The sequence below is a fragment of the Oncorhynchus gorbuscha genome, linkage group LG22 (genome assembly GCF_021184085.1).
Source record: "Oncorhynchus gorbuscha isolate QuinsamMale2020 ecotype Even-year linkage group LG22, OgorEven_v1.0, whole genome shotgun sequence".
In the NCBI taxonomy this organism is placed as follows: Eukaryota; Metazoa; Chordata; class Actinopteri; order Salmoniformes; family Salmonidae; genus Oncorhynchus; species Oncorhynchus gorbuscha.
In genome coordinates, this window is record NC_060194.1 from 8,290,322 (window position 1) to 8,316,847 (window position 26,526).

At 42.7% G+C, this 26,526-nt stretch overlaps 1 pseudogene; it reads right to left on the bottom strand.

The window, feature by feature from the left end:
• LOC124010250 overlaps window positions 1-26,526 on the bottom strand; it is a 195,973-nt pseudogene that overhangs the window by 93,854 nt on the left and 75,593 nt on the right.

The following is a 26,526-nucleotide window of genomic DNA, read 5'->3' on the forward strand; positions in this document are numbered from 1 at the left end:
CGGGAGTTGATAGGTTTGAAGTCATAAACAGCGCAATGCTTGACGCACAACGAAGAGCTGCTGGCAAAACGCACGAAAGTGCTGTTTGAATGAATGTTTATGTGCCTGCTTCTGCCTACCACTGCTCAGCCAGATATTTAGATATTTGTATGCTTGTATGCTCAGTCAGATTATATGCAACACAGGACACGCTAGATAATATCTAGTAATATCATCAACCATGTGTAGTTAACTAGTGATTATGATTGATTGTTTTTATAAGATAAGTTTAATGCTAGCTAGCAACTTACCTTGGCGGCAGGTAGCCTACTGGTTAGAGTGTTGGACTAGTAACCGGAAGGTTGCAAGATCAAATCCTTGAGCTGACAAGGTAAAAAGCTGTCGTTCTGCCCCTGAACAAGGCAGTTAACCCACTGTTCCTTGGTCATCATTGAAAATAAGAACTTGTTCTTAACTGACTTGCCTACTTAAATAAAAGGTACAAAAAAATGAATATGGCTGGAAAAAAACTTGCTAAATAGCGATTTCTGTAAATTAACAAAATAATATGCACAATCGTTTGTCTCTACATTAACTAACATATTCCTCTCAATTGTACATTTATTGCTTGACTTGTTATGACGTTATAACTACATACATTTGCTTCCCCGCAATGTTTTGTCAGCCATCTTTGCTGCAGTCACCAGGGACGGGTGGCACGCGTCAAATTCGTCATTGGAACCACTCGATACCACTCGGTCATATAAAAAGCTTGGCACCCAAATGCATAACTCCCCCTTGTGGTGATCTGGAGCAATGAAGCCGTGAAGCTGGGTACCTCTTAAGTCCCGTGGTGTAAGCTCGCAACCTTTAAAGGAGGAACCACTGTATACATGAAGGGAAGTATACATGTTTTGATGGTCCTCCGTGATTCAACCTTACCTCGCTAGGAAATCAATGAGGTCTGGCATTTCACGTGAATCTCCGCAGATAGCCATTCATTTCTCAATACTTTTGAGTAACCCACTTGGCCTAAATCTTCAATGTGACAGTGTAATGCTACTTTAGCGTGTGATTGCGAGCCCACTCATTGCGCTACAATGATCTGGGCTGGCACAGATCTAGGGCCTGTCTCTATCTATCTCAGTGTGTGTGTCTATGGATGTGAATGAGGCAAAGATGAAAGAAAACTAAATAGAAAGAGAGAGAAGACACGCAGCATGCCTCAGCTGATCAAGCTTCAGCGTAATTGGAGCGTGACGGAAGGTGTGTGGGCTGTATGTTAATGAGCATTAGCAGATGTAAAACAGAGACTCCACTATCACTGCAAACATAGGTTTCTGTCTGGCACCAACATAAGAGAAATGCACACTAATGCACGATTTGTAGTATGTCAGGTCAAGATTTCTTGCTAAATGGCGCTATTAATTCATTCTCAAAGTTCTACTGAATGTCCATCAAAATCAGTTCACAGCATTCGCTAATAATGTGCTTCTGTCACAGCAGGTTGATCAGTTCAACAAGGAGATGAGAGAAAAATGTTATTTTGATGAAGAGACGTTCACTATGGTGATGTGAACAGGTTTCCTGGCTCTCGCGGCACTATTTAGTCGCTCGCTTCTCCATCCATTTTAATGCGTCTGTGACAGCAGGGGCTGCTCTCAGAGCCAGCTGTGAGGATCTACTAACTGACACCACAGCAGCCATTAGGAAGTCCTAATTTGGACACCATCATGTGGACTACAGACTGTGTTGAAAAGGCCAGCCCTTTAGTAAGCAGTTTCAGCACCCCTGAACTAGTAGTTTGTTGTACTTTCCCAACACCCTTACAAGTCCCCCCACTTGTATCCACTAATAACGGTCTGCTATTCCCGGTGCACCTCACTGAACCCCGCTTTTGCCATTAGAGTGAGATCGTGGTCAGAAGAGAATGGACTATTCCTAAAGAGTATCTGTATTTGACTTGTATAAGTACAGTGACGTGTCATTGCATATTTAGTTGGGTGTTGCCTAGGCAGTTCAGATATTTACCGTGTTTGTAATATTTATAGAGTAATGTTCATGTGCATCACGCTACTGCTAGCCAGCTAAGCCGAGATGTTAGCTAGTAATGCTAGCTCGTTAGGCCTGGTGTAACTCACGTATAATTTCAGGGGGAATACTATTCGGTTCATAGTCTGTATATGCTCATAGTCATGTTTATAGACATTTACAACCTTTTTGTAGCCTCATGCAACCATGCACTGTATGTAGCCCTAGTAGTAGCATGTATGTAGCCCTAGTAGTAGCATGAATGTAGCCCCAGTAGTAGCATCCAGATGGTCATTGGCAAACTTCAGACGGGACTGGACATGCGCTGGCTTGAGCAGGGGGACCTTGCGTGCGCTGCAGGATTTTAATCCATGACGGCGTAGTGTGTTACTACTAATGGTTCTTTGAGACTGTGGTCCCAGCTCTCTTCAGGTCATTGACTAGGTCCTGCTGTGTAGTTCTGGGCTGATCCCTCACCTTCCTCATGATCATTGATGCCCCACGAGGTGAGATCTTGCATTGAGCCCCAGACCGAGGGTGATTGACCGTCATCTTGAACTTCTTCCATTTTCGAATAATTGCGCCAACAGTTGTTGCCTTCTCACCAAGCTGCTTGCCTATTGTCCTGTAGCCGATCCCAGCCTTGTGCAGGTCTACAATTGATCTCTGATGTCCTTACACAGCTCTCTGGTCTTGGCCATTGTGGAGAGGTTGGAGTCTGTTTGATTGAGTGTGTGGACAGGTGTCTTTTATACAGGTAACGAGTTCAAACAGGTGCAGCTAATACAGGTAATGAATGGAGAACAGGAGGGCTTCTTAAAGAAAAACTAACAGGTCTGTGAGAGCCGGAATTCTTACTGGTTGGTAGGTGATCAAATACTTATGTCATAAAATATAATGCAAATTAATTACTTAAAAATCATACAATGTGATTTTCTGGATTTTTGTTTTAGATTCTGTCTCTAACAGTTGAAGTGTACCTATGATACAAATTACAGACCTCTACATGCTTTCTAAGTAGGAAAACCTGCAAAATTGGCAGTGTATCAAATACTTGTTCTCCACACTGTATGTAGCCCTAGTAAATTTTCAACAGCGCATTCAATGACAATAACCTAGCAAATTACATTGGTTGTCACTCAACCAATAAAGCCTAATATTGCACAAGCCATTTTACAAACATTTGAATGCTGAAGGTGAAGCCCAGCCTACCTCTTTCTGGCACAGGGCACAGTTTGACTAGGCTACTGATAATGCTTGGGTTGTTGGGCATGCAAAATGTCTTGTTGATCAATGACTGTCAACACAGTTACGTACTTAGTTCAACACTGAAGGAGAGGACACATCAGTTGTCACAAAAGATGAGAGGTATTTTCGGGAAGGTAGAAAGAAAGTCATATGAGAAAAAAATGTGTGAACTGGTGATTTGTAATGTTTACAGCGATTTTATGACGCATGCATGCTACATTTGAATCAGTTTTGGGTCCCATGGATCGATGCACTCTCTTCTTAAACATTTGAACCGGGGACCAATACAATCATAGCCCTGCATGGGCACGAGTGTGCCGGTTCTGGGGATGGAGGCCGGTTAGGTTCTCCCTGTGCAGGGGCAGCAGGCTCCATGGCTCTGAGAAAGTGTATTCCTCATGCAAAGTGTATGCTAGCTAGCGTTCGCCATGCGGTTAACAATCTAGCTAGTTAGCACACTGCTAACCGTGATTTCTTTGGTGTAGCTAGCCTTGCATCGAGTTACATGGGTTAGATTAAGCCCTTTGTGTGGTTAGCTAGCCTTGCAACAGACACTGTTTGATAGTTTACTTCGAGCTTGTGGTCATGCCCAGGCATATTCCATAGTGAGACAACAAAAAAACACTGTTGATAAAGAGGCCCAAAGACTGAATTTTTCAGACAAAAGCTTTGGGCGTGAATCCCAAAGAATTGACCATTGACTGAAATGCTACATGAATATAAGAAATATATGATTTTTCGTGATCTGTATCTCCTTTCTTCATTCTTTGTTCATGAGATACCGACCCACTACCTGATAAAGCGGTACAAAATTAGGAGAAAAAAAATGTCAAATATAAATTAGATTTTTCCAATTCCTTTTCTGTATTCAAATTCATTTTTAATAACATGCACTATTGTAGGCCAGCCCAGCCCCAGAAGTGACTCTTATCAACTACATTCAAGAATTTGCTGTGTTGTCTTAGGAATTCATCATTCTCTGTGTTGGTTTTGCCAACCCCCACTGTCACACCTCTGAGAAGCAGAGGTTACATCATGTAGCTCTGATATCTGACTGGAGATAACTTTACAGAAATACTATTGGTCAACAACTCAGGTTTTGAATCCAATCAACTCAGATGCTTATAAAAGGGTCTAAGATTCATTGTTCATTCTCTTATTTGTCCCTGACCTGCTGTAGTGAGATACTCTTTCTTTCTGTCTCTCCACCCAATGGACTTTTGGGGCAAGGCCTTTCAGGTTATCATTTCTCTCTCTCTCTCTCTCTCTCTCTCTCTCTCTCTCTCTCTCTCTCTCTCTCTCTCTCTCTCTCTCTCTCTCTCTCTCTCTCTCTCTCTCTCTCTCTCTCTCTCTCTCTGACCATGCTTAGAATTGTGCCTTGTAGTAATGCATGTTAATGCATTGTAACTTAACCTTAATGCTTTGTATGTGAATCCATTTGTTTAACAAAGTAATAAAACACACTTGGATTTAGAATTCCATGCTTAGACATTTCTTCCTTGCCTATTACTGTAACTCTACCATAGTCTCTTGCATAATGCTATTTATCGTTATGGAGTCGGATAAACAGGCTAATAGCCTAAATGCTTCGTCTTATTACGAGTCGCATTTGATGAATTTATAATATACACATATAAAAAATGACCACCTACTACATAATGACAAACTTTGTAGGCCTGTGCAATCAACCAATGGTTCACCAACCACAAGATGAAAACATGGTGCCAGTGTTGTAGTATTCAGGTTGCTATGGTCTAAGTCTTGATCCCCCCCTTGGTCTTGGTCTGGACTCAGCTGGAATACCTGTAGTCTCAGTCTTGACTCTGATAAAACGAATAGTTTTGGTCTCGGTCTTGACACGGAGTAGAACCCATCTTGGTTCCCCCTGGAATATCTCAGTTCTCAGATTTGACTCGGACTGAAATAGCTGTGGTCTCTGTCTTGAACTGGACTTGAAAGGCTCCAGTCTCCATCTTGTCTCAGACTTGAATAGCTCTGGTCCCTCTTGAATTGGACTCGCTGAAGGCGGTCTCGTCTACAACTCTGGTTGGTACCAGAGAAACCAGTGCTGACGGATAAATGTCAAATCAGATGAACTTAGAATAACATCTTAATGTCATTCCTCTAAATGACCTGCTTGAAAAGACAAGATAACGATCTTGTCTCAAGTCCACACTGCTTCCCACGACTCAGAGGAAAACCGACTGCGATGGGGAAACGGAATAGTTCAGAACCCCTTTGATCTCCCATTTCCCAATTCCCACACCTGTGGCCCAGCTCAGTCCAGACAAGCCGAAAAACGTCTCCTCCTCCCGGATGAGCACAGTCTCAGTCAATCTGACACAGCCTAAACGGAAGTGTGAAAGTGTTCCCCCTTTCCCCCTCCTACTCTAAGAGCTTGGCATTAATCAGGTTACACCTCTGCCTCTCTCCAACATCAGACGCTAGTGTCATGGGGAAGTGTGTGGGCGAGGGGAAGCGAGACGAGGCAAGGGCCCTGGCTGGATGCGTGAGGGGGAGGTGGCTGAACCGGTGCCTGAGTGGAGTAGCAGGGGAAATTATAAATGACGGGTCTAGGTTTCAAGAGCCAAATTAGATGCTGACTGTCTGGCTGGTGCATCGGAGCGGGGAGAAGCTGCATGATATTCAAATGGGGCGTGAGTGTGAAGAATAGACCTGTAATTAAATCGGCCTGGCCTATTAGCCTCTCAAATGCAGAGGTATGATGATCTGGAATGTTAGTTGGTTAGGACCTCGTCTTCCCTCTGGACCTATTTATGAATGATACTTTGGTACCAATATCTCGGGAAATGACGCTCAATGACTCGCTGAGCAGAGTGAGGTAGAGGGATAGAGTGGAGAGGAAGAGAAGGTAGGGTCAATTCTGAAGCACTGGATGGGTAAATATACTGAACAAATATATAAACGCAACATGCAAACATTTTTTTTTTTACTGAGTTACAGTTCATATAAGGAAATCAGTCCATTTTAATGAATTCATCAGGCCCTAATCTATATATTTCACACGACTGCGAACACAGATAAGCATCTGTTTGTCACAGACACCTTAAAAAAAAGGTAGGGGCGTGGATTCAAAAAACAGTCAGTATCTGGCATGACCACCCTTTGCCTGACATCTTCTTCACATAGAATTGATCAGACTGTTGATTGTGGCCTGTGGAATGTTGTTCCAGTCCTCTTCGATGGCTGTGTGAAGTTTCTGGATATTGGCGGGAACTGGAACACACTGTCATACATGTCGATCCATAGCATTCCAAACATTTTCATTGGGTGGCATGTCTGGTGAGTATGCAGACCATGGAAGAACTGGGACATTTTCAGCATCCAGAAAGTGTGTACAGATCTTTGCGACATGGGGCCACGCATTATCATGCCGAAACATGAGGTGATGGTGGAGGATGAATGGCACGACAGTGGGCCTCAGGATCTCATAATTGCATGCACCCTCAAAACATAAGACATCAATGACATTGTGCTGTGTGACAAAACTGCACAATTAAGGTGGCCTTTTATTGTCCATGGCATAAGGTGCACCTGAGGAATGATCATGATGTTGAATCAGCCTCTTGATATGCCAAACCTGTCAGGTGTCTGGATTATCTTGGTAATGGAGAATGCTCACTAACAGGGACGTAAACAAATGTGTGCACAAAACTTGGGAGAAATAAGCTCTTTGTCTCACCCTGATCTGCTTCACCTGTCTTTGTGCTTGTCTTTACCCCCCTCCAGGTGTTGCCAATCTTCCCCATTATCCCACAGTGTATCCCATGTGTTCCCCTGTTGCCAGTTTATTTTGTTTCGTGAAACCCACCAGCGGTTTTCCCCTTGCTCCTGGCTGTTCTAATTCCTGTTATTTTGTGTTTTCTTGACCCTTCTGCCTGCTCTGACCCTGAGACTGCCTGCCGTTCTGGACCTTTTGCACCCTATCTGGATCACTGACCTCTGCCTGCCTCTGACCTGTCGTTTTGCTCGCCCCTGTAGTAGTAATACACTTTAACTTATGTCACTGTCTGCATCTGCGTCTTACCTGAAACTTGCTACTTTTTGTGCGTATGTAACATTTCTGGAGTCTTTTATTTCAGCTCATGAAACATGGGACCAACACTTTACATGTTACGTTTAGATTTTTGTTCGGTATAGATGGTTGGGTGATCACGTAAGGGTGGTTGAGTTGAGTTTAGGGTGGTTGGTTGAGTGACTATGGATAGCTTGGTACACTTGGAATGGACTGGTGGAATGACAGAATGGGGAAACGTTGAGTGTTTGAGTTAGGTGAGTGTTGCTGGGTGACTGTGAATGAAGGAAATCATTAGCGTTGAGTCGACCAAGTCAGCTCAGACTTACTACAGGTGGCGTCTGCCTCATCTGAGCCGTCGGGACACTCTGGTTCCCCGTCACAGCGCCAGCGGCCTGGTACACACTGGCCGTTTGCACAGGCAAACTCTGCCGGGGCACACGTCTTCCTGGCTGCTCAGAGAGAGAGAGAGAGAGAGAGGGAGGGAGAGAAGAGAGGGATGTTGGGAAGACGGAGTCACTGGTCATTCGTTCATTACCACCACCCCCCCAGCTCTTATCGAACTCATCACGCATTCTCTCCTACCCTCTGTCCGTCTCTGAGAGCATCTAGTCTAATCCTAGCTCCAGGTCTTTCCACGCGGTGGAAGACAAGTGGATGCTGAATGCTAAATGCTGTGTGCTCCGGGTTATACTGAAGCTTAGTTTTCTTTGTTCCAGACATGGTTATCGAAATAGACGATGACTGTACACAGCCATGGACGGATAGAAAGCAAAGGTCTTACTCTTTCAGAATGGAAATATTCGTGGAGAGAAAAGACTGAAAGGAAGACCCATACAGATAGACATAGCTCACACCAGACCTGGGATCAAATACTATTTGAAATGTTTCAAATGCTTTTTGGGGACTTTTCTATTGGTTCCATTGCAACAGGCAAGCTCAATCGAACACAATTTAGTAGTTGAAATTATTTCAAATGGTACTTGAAACCAGGTCTGATTAACACATAGTACAGCCCAGCCCTGCAGATCACCATGGTGATGAGCCGACCCAGCAGACTGGCTGTATTACCGCCAGAAAGTGTTCGCCACCTGTAGTGACGGCACACGCATGGCAACGAAAATGCAAACACAGCCAATACAGAGGTCAGAGCCATTCCATTTCCCTGGGCCATTACTCCAACAGCAATGGGACTGGCAGTGCAGTTCGTCTAATAAAATATAACCGTAAGAGACTCTCAGTCTAGCTTCCTGGTGTCATTACACTGGACACTACTTTTCAAGAGGTAGGATTATATTTTGGGGTTGTTGTTTCTCTTCACAGATATGAAAATGAAGCAGAGTCTCTCTCTCTCTCTCTCTCTCTCTCTCTCTCTCTCTCTCTCTCTCTCTCTCTCTCTCTCTCTCTCTCTCTCTCTCTCTCTCTGAAAACTCAACCAGTTTTTGCTCATCAGAGGAGGAAAATTATGTAATGCCCTGCTGTGTGCATATCCTACTGTTGGACTGTTCGGAACAACCGTTGCGTGAAAAATAGCTGAAAATGTGTTGCCTCCCCGAGCTAACGATAATCGTTCACACTGTTAGGAATAACAAAGAGGTAGAACATCTTTTGAAACACTGTAAAAGCATAGACAAAGACCTTTGTCTGCTGGGTATTAAATTGTCCCACCTCCCCTTCTCTGTCCCATTCCCTCCCTTAGTCCACAAGTAGGGCTGGCACAACTACCGTATAATCGGAATCAACGATTATGGTTGAAGACCGTCATGAAAATAAACTAACCGTCATAACCGCGTTTTTTGGTGCTGTGTGGAACGAACAGATGATTGACGCAGATGACTAACGCCAGCTTGTGCCATCTGTTTCGATGGACTCTCTCCTTTTTAACTAGGCTAGGTTTAAATGTAAGGCCCATATATATATATATATATATATATATATATATATATATATATATATATATATATATATATATATATATATATATATATATATAGATAGATATAGAGAGAGAGAGAGAGAGAGAGAGAGAGAGAGAGAGAGAGAGAGAGAGAGAGAGAGAGAAATGAGATGAGTGGATTTGAGTGGAGAAACAGTGGTGATACAGACCCAGAGCAATAGAGAAATGAATGAGGTCCTAAGAGTGCAGCATGACACAGAGATTTACCAATTCCAAAATTAAATGAGAACCGAGAAGGTTAATCTAGTGTTGGGTTCTAACTTGAAATATATTTATTCCTGCCACTATATAATCACTTATTGACTACGTTACATGTATGATCTGTGTCAATGAAGGGTGAATAAGGGATGTGTATGGAAAGTCATTGAAGGAGGCGAAGCGCAACAGTTAGTCTCTGATAAGGCAGGCCAGCTGCTGAACTAGGGAAGAGAGAGGAATTCAGCTCGAGGTCAAGTCAACAGATGAAGTGAGAATAAACCTCTGGGAGGGGGGCCAGAGGGGCCCACCCCAAAGACCCTCCTACTACAGTCCTATCTCACACACACACACTTCAACGCCCACGAAGGTTCTAGCATCAGGCAGGGCCACGACTACACCAGGGAGATGAACCAATTAAGTTCCTACCCACGCATGCACCCACACACCCACCAGAGTTTCAGTCAGGAAAATGTGGCACCAGACATTTGACCGGCAACATTTTAATTTACCAGACATTTGAGAAATCTACCAGACCCATATACATTGGGTGCGTCACCTGATTAGGGTGTCCACCCACGGTGCTCTGAATGACAGAAATCACATTTATATTATGGTAATTCATATACAAATAAAAATGCAAGTAGAGGATGCAACGACGTGCGAATTTGTCCACTTTGAAGATGTTAGAATAAGTGTCCTCAGCCAATAAGGCGAGTAACAAACAGCAAAATCACGAGCATATGTCAATCTACTATCCCCGATGGTGGAAAAGTTGACCTATTCTATTGGTCAGCTTGTCGAGAAAGCTGACCAATTCAAAACAGACTCAGGGACAGTTGTGGGATGATAGATCACAAATTCATACAACCAGTAGGCCTAGGCTACTAAAATGCTGATAAACTATTATTTCTTCACATCATAAGCGCTGCAGCGCGCACAAGGCAGTAGGCTAGGCGTGAATGTTCGTTCCACAATGAAATTAGGTGGGAAAAAGTGCACCACACACGCAAGCGGTTTTATGTGACAGAGATTCAAATATATATATATTTGTTCAAAATTTTGAAAGAGGCTACTTTGAAGCAAGGTAAGACCTGCCTCATAATATGTATTAAAACGCTCAGGTTTCAAACAATTAAGTAGATGTTTTCAAAGTGCACACTGCCTCCAGCTCATTGCAGAGTGGTGTGTGGTGCTGATGAAGCCTGCCTTCCGTTGCCGTTGGAGATGCTGCAGCAGAGGCTCTCACGCTGTGTGACAGATTTTCCGCTCAAAAGCTCTGTGTCTGTATGCTGTACGCGTGTGATAAATAAGACACATAATGAATATACTGTACACACGAGCCAATTTAATTCCACTAAATTAAGCAAATCAACCTATAGACAGATAAGCATGACCAGTCAAATGTATTTCCATCAATGAATAGGCTAAAAAGCATTATTTCGCAATGGGATCATTTCTATTTCTCCCGGACTATTGGCCAGAGGCAATAATTTAGCGTCTTTTCTATTTATTTAAAAATTGTCCAAAAGCCAGCTATTGCCAGCTAACGGAAACCCTGACTCACACACACATTTTTCTCACGCCTTTGTTATCACTGGGTGCTGTGATGTGCACAGCAGTGATGACGGTTGTGTTCATCACAGAGGCACACTCACACACACACACACACACACACACACACACACACACACACACACACACACACACACACACACACACACACACACACACACACACACACACACACACACACACACACACACACACACACACACACACACACACACACACACACACACACACAGCAACACCCTCCTCTCCCCATTGGTTTTCTTCTCCTGTAAGCAGTCTATGGACAAGGTATGACAGAAATCTATGCGTTGGTTTAGTTTCCCTGGCACTGTTTCGGCATGCTAACATTTAACAAAAGTCCCATGACTTGAATGGGATTTGTGCCACAAATTGCAAAAACGTTATCATGTGGAAACAGTGCCAGGCCAACTCAACCAAAGCATGCTTTGCTTTCATACCTTGTCGTACAATGACATTTTTGTCAGTTGAGTGAACTATCCCTTTAATAGGTAATGCATCAATAAGCACATTCTTTTGAGCATCAGAAGAAAAATGGCCTCATTAGCCGAGAGTAAATTGGGGAAGTGTTGTCTGAGCAGGAAACATAATGGCTCCTGTTAGGCACCCTCAGCGGCATTGTCAGAAATCAGAGAGCAGTGTGACGCGACTTCCGCTTTTGGACGTGCGCCTCGCTGTTTACAGTCCCCGGTGAAACATATAGCGGATGAGCAACGGCACGTTTGCTAGCTTGGCCTCTGAAGTGGTTTCCATCCAGAATAATAATAATAACAAGGTAGGAAAAGTACCCGATTTTCAAACTTGGGTAAAAGTATAGATACTTTAATAGAAAATGACTCAAGTAAAAGTGAAGGTCACCCTGTAAAATATTACTTCAGTAAAAGTAAAAAAATATTTGGTTTTAAATATACTTAAGTATCAAAATTGTAATGTAATTGCTCAAATGTATTTAAGTATCAAAAGTAAAAGTACTAATCATTTCAAATTCCTTATGTAACGCAAACCAGATGACATTTAATTTGCGGCTAGCCAGGGGAACTCTCCAACACAAACGAATCATTTGTGTTTAGTGAGTCCGCCAGATCAGAGGCAGTAGGGATGACCAGGGATGTTCTCCTGATAAGTGTATGAATTAGACAATTTTCCTGTCCTGCTAATAAGTCTTCAAAATGTAACGAGTACTTTTGGGTGTCAGGGAAAATGTATGGAATAAAAAGTACATCATTTTCTTGAGGAATCTAGTGAAGAAAAAAGTAAAAGCCGTCAAAAATATAAATAGTAAAGTACAGATACCCCAAAACGCTACTTAAGTAGTACATTCAAGTATTTTTACTTAAGTACTTTACACCACTGCAAGGTGACACTCCATCTTAACTCCTCCACATTTACTCGATTGGTTTAACAGTGAAGAAGATAACCTCGCCTGCCAGTTTGACCAGTAAACTTTCCCAAAATTCCCTGTTTTTTGGAAATTCAGGAATTTTGGAGAAAAAAACGGGGATTTGTTTTTATTTGCTGAATCTCGTGCAATGCACACAAAAGATTGACATCTTGTGGCATTTGAAGCTAACCTACTCCCATCCATAAAATATTTTTTGCTTGAAACCCAATCGCTGCACAGTGGCCCTAGTTGCGGAAAAGGGATTGTTTACTTTTTGGCACACTTTGTGACAACCACTGATGTAGGCTAAAACTGGTTAATAAATACATTTAATTGATTTCAATGAATGGTAAACAATTGGATTTCCCAATACTATTTCACCCAAAAGCCAGTGGTTCCAAACGAACTGCAATCGAAAAGGGTCATTATTCAGCCAGTTGAACCAACTGTGACAAAAATTCCATATTGATCCATTCCTATTGTATTGGTTTTACTCATTCAATTAGGGAAGAAAGTGGAGACAGACAGACAGTTGCTCAGTGGTAGTGGATTACTTATTGACCTGGACACAGAAAACTGTTGCGAAGAGACACGGTGGCTGTGTTTACAATTTTGATTTTTTTGCTACTAACTGCATTTTGACCAGTCAGATCAGATCTGTTGATCAATTCTTGTCTTGTTGTTTTTTTGTTCTGTGTTGCTCTATTTGTATGCTATGTCTTGCTTGTCCTATGTTGCTCTGCGTGTGCTCACCAATTGTATATATTCTAATTGTTTTTAATAACCTGCCCAGGGACTGCGGTTGAAAATTAGCCGGCTGACTAAAACCGGCACTTTGACTGAAACGTTGATTAATGTAAAAATAAAATAAACTCAAACTATTGCCAATAATTGGGAAAATTGAGCTACCTGTGTAAACACAGCCAGGGACTCGGGTGACATTATCTTCTCCGCTGGTTCTGCTGTGCATTTGAACATTCGTTAGCTGGAGTCCTGGAGCATGCCTACCCGTTTAAACAAAGATCCAATACGATGCTCACAATGATAACACACCATTGGTCTACTGACTAGCTGAATAGGGGCATCAGCACTTCTATCCCAGAGAGACATCAGTAAACTGGATACAATGCCATAACATGCTAGGGCTAGGATTTCTTCAAGACCAAGTGACCCAACGAAGCAAAACTTTGAACCCTTGTTGATGAGGTCATCGGTGGTCAAATTCCAGTCATGTCGTTAGGAAATACTCCCGGTTCTCGGTAAGAACCATTCGTGGCCTATAATTATACCCTATAAGTTCAGCAAGCTAAGCCTGATTTAAGACCCCGAGCTTTAACCCATGGGATTCCTCCTCAGTAGAGCATGGCCTACAGAGATCAGGGATGTGTGCCATTTGGCCATTTGATCAGAATGTGGTCATACTGTAGCTCACCTGACAGATATGATCAGAGGATATGTGAGTGAGGAAAAAAGCACAATGCTCCCTCTGAGCCACACTGACATTTGGGAGTAGCCTTTGATTTATTGATCTCCTTTCAGGTTTCACTGCACATTTTCTATTTATGGTGAACTTAGGCTACCCTGATCTCCTCCTCCACGGACACACACACAAAGAAACCACATCAAATACATAAAACACACAACAAATACACAGTACCCACACGCACATAACAAATGCTCTCTTTCACACACACAAACTGAGGTTGGGCGGTATCAAGATTTTCATGCTGTCATAGTGTTTCTGTACCATACCGGGGTATACAGTATTACCGGATGTGCACACAAGGGGCGCTATTTCTATTATTATATATTTTTTTCCTTCTTGGTATTAAAATGTTTTACCGTCCGTATTTCGAAATACCTGGATAGACGGTATATTGCCCAAGCTTAATACAGACTCACCCACACTTCAGTACAGTTCCGGTAGTTTCACATCCCTGCCCCTTAGCACCATTAAAACCCATCCACGCGGCTGCCCTCAGCCTAACTGCGGCTTTCTATGCTGCTACCTTACTCTGTGTCAACTCTGTGTGTCTATTATCACGCCACACAATACGCCCCACAGTCTAAGCCTCACAACTGCACACCAGGAGACAGAAGATCAAGTCACATCTCTGGAAGCTCTGCGAGAATGGAGCGATGAGAGAGAGCAAACGAGAGGTTGCGCTGTAGAGTATAGGAACACAGAGATGGGTGGAATGATTGATGGATTTAACTGACCGATATAGAGCCACCAGCAGCCAGAGACTAAACATTAGACTCTATCGGCTAACATCAGTTAAGACAGACTAGTCATATTGGCGAGAGGAGATAAGTAACCGTATGTACTGGGCTGGCAACAAAAACAAATACATGGATGAAATGAATGATTGATTTATTGGACCAATGTAAAGCAGTAGGCAGCCTGGAGCCAGATGAGATGGTGCAGCACATCAGTTAGGTTAGTCATAGCAGTTCGGTGTGTGAACAACAAACACTCGACAACCATCTACAGCTCTGAAACGGCAGCATAACACCAGTGCAACATTGATGAAATGCCATCCAGTTAAACTACAACTGCCAGAGAGTCTAAATTCAAGACGCCTTAGATTCTCCTTGAATAACCTTTTGTTTGAAATAGCGGGTGGGGCGGGGGTGGGGGTTGTGGAGAGTCTGGTATTAGGCGGCGGGGGAGTTGCTTCAATTCTCCTTCACTGCTGTTTTCAAAATCTCTAGAAAGGGTCATGCGGTGACACTATTTTCCTCGGCTGCCTCCAAATCCCGCTTTCATTAAAAAGTGAGAAGGAAAATAAAATGATTCCGCAACACATCTGTTGGGTGGGATGTGGTTTTCGGGGTTTGAAAATGTGTTAAGAGGATTCATTTCTCTGTAATACTGTATGTGTGTGCATCTCTGCAATATTCACACAGAAGCCAATAAAGTAGACTTCTGTAGTCATTTCTCGATAATGAATCAATATTTCTCACGTTAAAGTGATAGTTCAATTGCAACATAAGATGGTTCCTTACCCTGAAAGTAGTCTATGGGCCAGAGGGGCATAATCATCTAAATATTCTGATATAACTTTTTATTTGTTAGAAAGATAAGCTTGAAATTGGTATGGTCTAATTGACGCAACAACCAAAAACAAATATCTAACTTTAGATTTTTTTTAAATGAACCAGAAAATCATATATTTGTGGTAGTTGTCAAAGTAAGCTAGGACAACCTGTTTTGTACTATCCTCTGAGGAGCGACTGTAATCCATAGTTCAAATGTTTTGGGCTACCCATTGACACCAATTGCTACTTTTGCATTATTGACCAAAAAACGAATGGAACGAGAAGCAACATTAGTGTGTTCCAAATGGCCATTCATTAGCCTCTAAGTAACATCTAATCATGTAATTGAGTGTTGAAGAAACAATCTGAACTGTGGCTAACCCCATAGACTACTTTCAAGTGGGAACAAACTCTCACAACTAACATTGTCATTTGGGTGAACTATCCCTTTAAATGAATGGAAATCTTGTAACCTGAAGGACCAAACTAATATTTGGCTTGCAGCACTGCACTAGGTGCCTCCCAACTAAAAGGATACACAAGCTGCCACTACTCTCTGTCACCTGCATCTTTAGCCATTAGGAAAGGTGTCACGCTATCCGAGTGAACATTTAGGGGAGATAGGGAGTACCATACACAGCCTAACAGCTGAAACCTTATCTGGTCTGTTCAGCCTCACATCCAATACCACTCAACCATGATCTACACACTATCTAGGGAGACACATTTTCAGCTGCTGTCATACCCAACACTATAGTAGTCATTGCCCAATGGACTGAAAACGGAGAATTCTCTCAGAATCAGTACACAGATATACCATTGAAAAAGCTATTTTTTTCATAGTGACATGTTATATTATTTATCTACACTGAACAAAAATATCAACGCAACATGCAACAATTTCAAAGATTGCACTGAGTTATAGTTCATATAAGGAAATCAGTCAATTTAAATAAATAAATTAGGCCCTAATCTATGGATTTCACATGACTGGAATACAGATATGCACCTGTTAGTCACAGATATCAACAACAACAAAAAAGTAGGGCCCTCGATCAGAAAACCAGTCAGTATCAGGTGTGAACACCATTTGCCTCATGCAGCGCCACACTTCTCCTTCACATAGAGTTGATAAGGCTGTTGATTGTGGCCTGGGGAATGTTGTCCCACTCCTCTTCAACGGCTGTGCTAAGTTACTGGATTTTGGCGGGAACTGAAACATGCTGTCGCACACATCGATCCAGAGCATCCTAAACATGCTCAATGGGTGACATGTCTGGTGAGTATGCAGTTCATTTTCAGCTTCCAGAAATAGTGTACAGATCCTTGCAACATGCTTTATCATGCTGAAACATGAGGTGATGGTTGGATATAATGCCACATTCTCTAAAACGACGTTGGAAGCGGCTTATGGTAGAGAAATAAACATAACATTTTCTGGCAATAGCTCTGGTGGACATTCCTACTGTCATCATTCCAATTGCACGCTCCCTCAAAACTTGAGACATCTGTGGCATTGTGTTGTGTGACACAAAACGGAACATTTTACAGTGGCCTTTAATTGTCCCCCAGCACAAGGTGCACCTGTGTAATGATCATGCTGTTTAATCAGCTTCTTGATATGCCACACCTGTCAAGTGGATGGATTATCAAGACAATTATCTTCGCAAAGGACAAATGCTCACTAACAGGGATGTAAACAAATGTGTGCACAAATGTTGAGAGCAATAAGCTTTTTGTGCATATGGAGCATTTCTGGGATATTTTATTTCAACTCATGAAACATGGGAACAACACTTTACATTTTGAATTGATATTTTTGTTCAGTGTATTTCCTCAGCTGAAAGATCAAGAACATGAAAGCCCTAGCTCAGTTCAATTCGACCAGCTTTTAATGGCTATTGATACATATACAGTATTATTCATATTCTTTTCACAGTTCTGTTATCTTAATCAAATACCACGGCCGAGAGATCAAGAACATGATGTAATATGAGTTCACAGGCCATGGGGCAGAGCACAGAGAGAGCTGGCAGCCCCTGTAGAGAGATCTCAAGGGAGAAAACTAGAGGCGTGAGTTTACAGTAAAACACAAAACTAGCAGGTCAATTAATTAAACACACACACACACCATTACATACTCTTTGTTATGTAAAATAAAACTATACTGGAATTTAGAGCATCAAAACCCCACACTGTCTAAATGCTTCCTCATCTTCAAGCGCGCGCAAACGCACACACACTCATTGCCCAGCAAAGTGTATTCATCCACAGCCAAGCTCCAGTTGGATCAGTAAAAGACTCATTTTTTCAAAGGGACCAAACAGAAAAGAACAAGTATGACTCAGACAACTGGTATGTGTCCCAAATTGCAACCCTTTCCCTATGTAGTGCACTACTTTTGACAATGGTCAAAAGTAGTGCACTATGTAGGGAATAGGGTGCCACTTGGCACGCAGGCCTACTGTTTCAAAGGGAGATTATTGAAGATTAATGAGGACAAATTCCCACAGCTCTGATGATACTCAGATTGTTGACTAGGCAGTCTCTTTTGGCTTCAGTCAAAACACAGAGGCTTCATTATACTGATGATCCGTATCTTTCTGTCAAAATCATTACAGCACTGGGGACCAACTTTATGTTGGTGTGTGTGTGTGTGTGTGTGTGTGTGTGTGTGTGTGTGTGTGTGTGTGTGTGTGTGTGTGTGTGTGTGTGTGTGTGTGTGTGTGTGTGTGTGTGTGTGTGTGTGTGTGTGTGTGTGTGTGTGTGTGTGTGTGTGTGTGTGTGTGTGTGTGTGTGTGTGTGTGTCATCCACCAAAGCGTAGCACCTCCACTTGGTTGACACCGCTGCAGTCACTTCTCTCACAGTAGTAATCCATCATAACTACACACACTAGACTAAATTGAATCAATAATCAAAAAAAACAATGGATAATACAATGACGATACGACAAAACACCGTAACTGAGACCCATTAAGGAAAGAGGCTATCAAAAGAACTGCCCATAAAGATACACAGAGTCTGGGCAGTAGAAAATAGTAGCTGTGTCGCAGCACTTATATACTGGCCAGACAGTGGAGGCTGACACAGAGGAGCTACGGTGAATCAGATAGTGGACTACGGCCATTTGTTATCAGAACACATGATACAGCTCTTGATACAGAGTAGAGAGTACACAGAACAGTTAGGGCATAATTGCACAACAGGTACAATGATTTATTACCTGTTCTAAGCACATTTTTATTTTTCATTTAACCAGGTAGGCAAGTTGAGAACAAGTTCTCATTTACAATTGCGACCTGGCCAAGATAAAGCAAAGCAGTTCAACACATACAACAACACAGAGTTACACGTGGAGTAAAACAAACATACAGTCAATAATACAGTAGAAAAATAAGTCTATATACAATGTGAGCAAATGAGGTGAGATAAGAGAGGTAAAGGCAAAAAAAGGCCATGGTGGTGAAGTAAATACAATATTGCAAGTAAAACACTGGAATGGTAGATTTGCAGTGGAAGAATGTGCAAGGTAGAGATAGAAATAATGGGGTGCAAAGGAGCAAAATAAATAAATAAATACAGTAGGGGGAGAGGTAGTTGTTTGGGCTAAATTATAGACGGTCTATGTTCAGGTGCAGTAATCTGTGAGCTGCTCTGACAGCTGGTGCTTAAAGCTAGTGAGGGAGATAAGTGTTTCCAGTTTCAGAGATTTAAGTAGTTCGTTCCAGTCATTGGCAGCAGAGAACTGGAAGGAGAGGCGGCCAAAGGAAGAATTGGTTATGGGGGTGACTAGAGAGATACAGTGGGACAAAAAAATATTTAGTCAGCCACCAATTGTGCAAGTTCTCCCAATTAAAAAGATGAGAGAGGTCTGTAATTCTCATCATAGGTACACTTCAACTATGACAGACAAAATGAAAAAAAAAATCCCAAAAATCACATTGTAGGATTTTTAATGAATTTATTTGCAAATTATGGTGGAAAATAAGTATTTGGTCACCTACAAAGAAGCAATATTTCTGGCTCTCACAGACCTGTAACTTCTTCTTTAAGAGGCTCCTCTGTCCTCCACTCGTTACCAGTATTAATGGCACCTGTTTGAACTTGTTATCAGTATAAAAGACACCTGTTCACAACCACAAACAGTCACATTCCAAACTCCACTATGGCCAAGACCAAAGAGCTGTCAAAGGACACCAGAAACATAATTGTAGACCTGCACCAGGCTGGGAAGACTGAATCTGCAATAGGTAAGCAGCTTGGTTTGAAGAAATCAACTGTGGGAGCAATTATTAGGAAATGGAAGACATACAAGACCACTGATAAGTTCCCTCGATCTGGGGCTCCACGCAAGATCTCACCCCGTAGGGTCAAAATGATCACAAGAACGGTGAGCAAAAATCCCAGAACCAGACGGGGGGACCTAGTGAATGACCTGCAGAGAGCTGGGACAAAAGTAACAAACGCCTACCATCAGTAACACACTACGCCGCCAGGGACTCAAATCCTGCAGTGCCAGACGTGTCCCCCTGCTTAAGCCAGTACATGTCCAGGCCCGTCTGAAGTTTGCTAGAGAGCATTTGGATGATCCAGAAGAAGATTGGGAGAATGTCATGTGGTCAGATCAAACGAAAATAGAACTTTTTTGTAAAAACTCAACTCGTCGTGTTTGGAGGACAAAGAAAGCTGAGTTGCATCCAAAGAACACCATACCTACTGTGAAGTATGGGGGTGGAAACAACATGCTTTGGGGCTGTTTTCTGCAAAGGGACCAGGACGACTGATCCTTGTAAAGGAAAGAATGAATGGGGCCATGTATCGTGAGATATTGAGTGAAAACCTCCTTCCATCAGCAAGGGCATTGAAGATGAAACGTGGCTGGGTCTTTCAGCATGACAATGATCCCAAACACACCGCCCGGGCAACGAAGCAGCGGCTTCGTAAGAAGCATTTCAAGGTCATGGATCTCAACCCCATAGAAAATCTTTGGAGGGAGTTGAAAGTCCGTGTTGCCCAGCAACAGCCCCAAAACATCACTGCTCTAGAGGAGATCTGCATGGAGGAATGGGCCAAAATACCAGCAACAGTGTGTGAAAACTTTGAAGACTTTTTGACCTCTGTCATTGCCAACAAAGGGTATATAACAAAGAATTGAGATGTTATTGTTATTGTTATTGACCAAATACTTATTTTCCACCATAATTTGCAAATAAATTCATTAAATCCTACAATGTGATTTTCTGGATTTTTTCTCTCTCATTTTGTCTGTCGTAGTTGAAGTGTACCTATGATGAAAATTACAGGCCTCTCTCATCTTTTTAAGTGGGAGAACTTGCACAATTGGTGGCTGACTAAATTCTTTTTTGCCCCACTGTATACCTGCTGGAGCGCATGCTACAGGTGGGTGCTGCTATGCTGACCAGCGAGCTGAGATAAGGGGGGACTTTACCTAGCAGGGTCTTGTAGATGACCTGGAGCCAGTGGGTTTGGCGACGAGTATGAAGTGAGGGCCAGCCAACGAGAGCGTACAGGTCGCAGTGGTGGGTAGTATATGGGGCTTTGGTGACAAAACTGATGGCACTGTGATAGACTGCATCCAGTTTGTTGAGTAGAGTGTTCGAGGCTATTTTATAGATGACATCACCGAAGTAGAGAATCTGTAGGATGGTCAGTTTTACAAGGGTATGTTTGGCAACATGAGTGAAGGAGGCTTCGTTGCGATATAGGAAGCCGATTCTAGATTTAATTTTGGATTGGAGATGCTTAATGTGAGTCTGGAAGGAGAGTTTACAGTCTAACCAGACACCCAGGTATTTGCAGTTGTCCACGTATTCTAAGCCAGAGCCGTCCAGATAGTGATGCTGGACGGGCGAGCAGGTGCGGGCAACGATCGATTGAAAAGCATGCATTTAGTTTTACTTGCGTTTAAGAGAAATTGGAGGCCACAGAAGGAGAGTTGAATGGCATTGAAGCTCGCCTGGAGGGTTAACACAGTGTCCAAAGAAGGGCCAGAAGTATACAGAATGGTGTCATCAGCGTAGAGGTGGATCAGAGACTCACCAGCAGCAAGCGCAACATCATTGATGTATACAGAGAAGAGAGTCGGTCCAAGAATTGAACCCTGTGGCACCCCCATAGAGACTGCCAGGGGCCCGGACAACATGCCCTCCGATTTGACACACTGAACTCTATCAGAGGAGTAGTTGGTGAACCAGGTGACAACTTTTTTGAGTGTGTATTGCAGGAAGCAAATTTCTACTTGAAAAAGCTAGCCTTGGCTTTTCTAACTGCCTGTGTATATTGGTTTCTAGCTTCCCTGAAAAGTTGCATATCACGGGGGCTGTTCGATGCTAATACAGAACGCCATAGGATGTTTTTGTGTTGGTTAAGGGCAGTCAGGTCTGGAGAGAACCAAGGGCTATATCTGTTCTTGGTTCTAAATTTCTTGAATGGGGTATGCTTATTTAAGATGGTGAGGAAGGCATTTAAAATGTATTTTAATTTTAAATAATCCACATGAGTCTTTATGATGTCTCATTGTAAGGCTTAGATTTATAAAATGGTCTCTATGTAGGACATTTTCAACTGAACCCAAATGGCTGGTATTTAGCTCGTCAGGATCATTATGATATGATAATAAGACATTATAAGAGGTCATACATGCTTGTGACAAGTCTCACAATGCCGTATAAGCACAACATTATGCATTAACGATGTACACCAATTCCTTCCAGTAACCTGTTAAGTTTGGTTTTGTTGCCAGATCTGGTTTCTTGACACAGGTTTTACACTGTGAGTTCCATGTAGTCATGGCTCTATGTAAGTACTGTGTGTTTTCCAGAGTCTGTTCTGGACTGTGAAGAGACCCCTGGTGGCTTGTCTTGCGGGTTATGTATAGATTTTACACTGTGCATGTAGAATTCGAGTCAACTCCACTCTATTGCACCTCAGAGGAAAGCAACGGACGATGCTTAGTATTTATTAGGATCCCCATTAGCTGCTGCCGAGTGTTTTGTGTGTGTCTTTCTCTTCACAGTCTACATTGAAGCTGTGAGGTGTTGTTTTATTAGTTGTTTTTTTAAATCAGATTTTACTGCTCGCTTGAGTTACTTGATGTGGAAGAGAGTTTCATGTAGTCATGGCTCTATGTAGTGTTTCCCAGTGTCCATTCCGGACTTGTGGACTGTGAAGAGACCACTGGTGGCATTTCTTGTGGGTTGTGTATGGGGGTCTGAGATGTGTGTTAGCTGTTTGAACAGACAGTTCAGTGCCTTCAACACATCAATACCTCTCACAGAGACAAGTAGCGATGCAGTCAATCTCTCCTCTACTTTGATTATTTTTTTATTTTTATTTTACCTTTATTTAACCAGGCAAGTCAGTTAAGAACATATTCTTCTTTTCAATGACGGCCTGGGAACAGTGGGTTAACTGCCTGTTCAGGGGCAGAACGACAGATTTGTACCTTGTCAGCTCGGGGGTTTGAACTCGCAACCTTCCGGTTACTAGTCCAACGCTCTAACCACTAGGCTACGCTGCCGCCCCATTATGCCCTAACATATATGGGCGTCACAACGGATCACCGTGTCGGGTGGTCGGCTAAATAAACCACTGCAACTGGAGGTTAGCCTTTCGCCCTGGTTTTCGAGTGATCATCTACTGTTCCACTGTGCTCTCAGAGAATGACTGCAATAACACAGAGTAGACACACACAGAAAGGGAGAGACGCACAGAGTTAGACACACACACACATGCGAACAATCCAAGCAGTCAGTGGCTGAATCCCCAATCAACAGGAGGGACCCTAAAGACTGAAGAAAAGCCAGATAGCTGGAACAATGAACATTGAATATAGTTATTATGCATTTCCCCATTGCCTACTCCAGATGTGAATTACCATAACACCGATACCGCCCACGGGTTAAAATCCCCAATTTCAGATCAAATCTGCCACCAGCTAAAATGCAGCAGTGTAATTAAGGCACTTGCTTTAGGGGCCAGCTGCTGCTTGCCAATGAGCATAGGCTAGCTACTCGTAAACACACACGTGCGCAAACACACACACCAACATGTTCCATTTGTTTTGTCTTTTTTTCACAATCACCTGGTTTCAATTCCCTAATTACATGTTGTACATTTTCCCTCTGTTTCCCCCATGTCCATGTCGGGAATTGTTTATTTGTAAGTACGTGTGCTATGTGTTACTGGTGCGCTACGGGTTTTGTGTTTGTGTTTGTTGTTTTGTATGCCATTAGTTTTATATATTAAACTGCTCCGGCTATTCACCAAGTTCTGCTCTCCTGCGTTTGACTTCCCTGCCACCAGTTACGCACCCCTTACCCAGGCTAGCTAAAGATGCTAGCAATATCGGCGCATTCATCGTGACGCATTCTTCATGACGTCTACTGTGGAAACTGACATAATTGGAAAACACCTCTACGTTTACCAGTTATTGAGCAGTGCCAACAATCACATTCTGAAAGCTAATTGCCCAGCTCATAATGCCTGCAAGCACGCCTGTGATCAGCGGTCCGTGGATATTGAGACAATTGTTTTACAGATCTACAGCCACTTATCAGTATCTGCTTCCCGACACTGAGTGGCGTGAAATTCTGTGACATGTTTGCACACAATGGCTCTCTCTTCATCCAGCTGTCGATCGTCTTCATCCAGCTGTCGATCGTCTGGCCAGCTCTTACATCATACTTCAGGTCCCTTAGGAAGACCTGTCCTGTGGCACTGAATAATATTTTTTAGTATGAAGAAAAAACGGAAGCTGATGAGATTTATCTGTGCATTTTCCACAAAGTGGGTGTGTGTTTTTGACCGACTCGTAAAAAATCTGGACGAAACAACGCTCTGCATCACAGATGTTTACGAGGAAGTCAAACAGTTCCAACATTTAAGTTGCTTCAGCTGAAACAGGACAGTTTTTTCAAAGTAGACCAAGCAGCTGATGGTCAAACAATTGTCATCACAAAGGTCCAAGCAGCAACAGGACTTTGTGAAGTTCTATGACACTGTCATTACATACATGACAAGTGGTTTGATTTCTCACCAGAACATGTAATGGTGAAACTGATCGGCCTCTATGAGGAGCTCTCCTTCACTGACCTGGAGCAGGTGGTGGTTGCCCTCAAAATGAGAGAGACAGTCAGTATGGACCAACTCTATGAAGAGTTTTGTGCTAGCCGAGAGGAAATACAGAAAGCCAGACAGGATACCACAAAATCCACCAGTGAGTAGGTGGCAGTTTTCCAAAACCTCGGGAAAGCCAACTTGATCAACATGTACAGGATTATCTCATTTGTCGTCAGTGTGCCAGACTCAAATGCCTTTGTAGAGAAGATTTTCTGTCTGATGACCATTAAATGGTCAGACTCAAAGAAACCGATGTAGCACAGAGCTGATCAAAAATGAACTTCATATTACTGGGAACTGTGATTTGTCATGTGATGACTTCTCTCTGGCTCTGCAAGAGGAGAAAGGACTGCTGGAATTAGTCAAGAGTAGCAAAAAAGATGTAGACTTGGTGAGTGACTCATGCCCCTCTTTTCCTCTTTTGCATTTGAAAAGTAGTTGTTTTTTTGCTGTAAAGGTCCAAATTGTGATTTCTTTGATAATTTATTTTGAGGTTTATTCACATAAGTTTACATAATGATACAGTTTTAGTAAAGCTTTAGGCTAAATGGAATATACAAATGTTTTGCCTTTCCAATTGAATAAGAATATACACTGTATATTAATTCATTCACACAACACCATACCCACACCGCCGTGGCACCGTGCACTGGCACGCAACCTTTTGTCCCTTATTTGGTTGTGAAAAAGTTGGCAACCCTAGCTGCACGATATGGGCAAAACATTTGGAATACAGTGGGCACTTGGAATGCAGTTTTGCTGGGCATGACTACAAATTAAAAAGTAAGGGATGAGATGGTTGTGACAGTAGGAACCAAAGTGTTGGTCAGTATTTCCGAGGGCACCCAAATTTCGATTTAAATAGATAGGTACATTCAGACAAAGATTTTAGAATATTCTTCACTTTTTCCACTCTGATTAATAACAAGCTGTTGTACTCCACCACTGGTACCAGTCTGTATTTGAGGAAAAGTTTGCTAGCAAGATTTGCCCTATCTCAGTGGAGCATTAGGTGCTACCACACATGTCTTAGGCACATTTGCAGCTTGCTAATTCCAACTGCTAATGTTTTGCAGATAGCAAATTACACAAACGAGTAGTAAAAATAATAGAACACGTGAATTTATATTAAGAAGAAAAGTGGAATGCTATGTAGTTCTTGTTGGGGGAAAAATATATTGTTTGGACATACCATCAACGCATGCAGAGTGAATCCCGAGCATTAGGAACTGTCTGCTTGAGTGACAGGGGGCGGGGCTTGGTGTGTGTGGGATTGGGAAGCGTCCAAAAGAGGAGCGACGGAGTAACTGTAACTGGCGATACAGACAGCTAAGTGGCGTGTCAAAATACTGCAGCCTCTTGCAATATGGATATTGAGCATGTCAATAATCACAATTTTGATTGAAATACGATTAAAGGTGCAGCCCTAACATACACACACACACACACACACACACACACACACACACACACACACACACACACACACACACACACACACACACACACACACACACACACACACACACACACACACACACACACACACACACACACACACACACACACACACATAGGCAAAGTGCTTTTCAATAACCCAGGCAATACCCCAAAGAACAAGTAAACACCCAATACCTGAAAAAAAACATCTCTCAGTGACGATGGTCTATGATGAAATTCAGCAAGAGCAATACAGCACTGTCTGTCTGTCTGTCTGTCTGTCTGTCTGTCTGTCTGTCTGTCTGTCTGTCTGTCTGTCTGTCTGTCTGTCTGTCTGTCTGTCTGTCTGTCTGTCTGTCTGTCTGTCTGTCTGTCTGTCTGTCTGTCTGTCTGTCTGTCTGTCTGTCTGTCTGTCTGTCTGTCTGTCTGTCTGTCTGTCTGTCTGTCTGTCTGTCTGTCTGTCTGTGCTCATGCGCTAATGC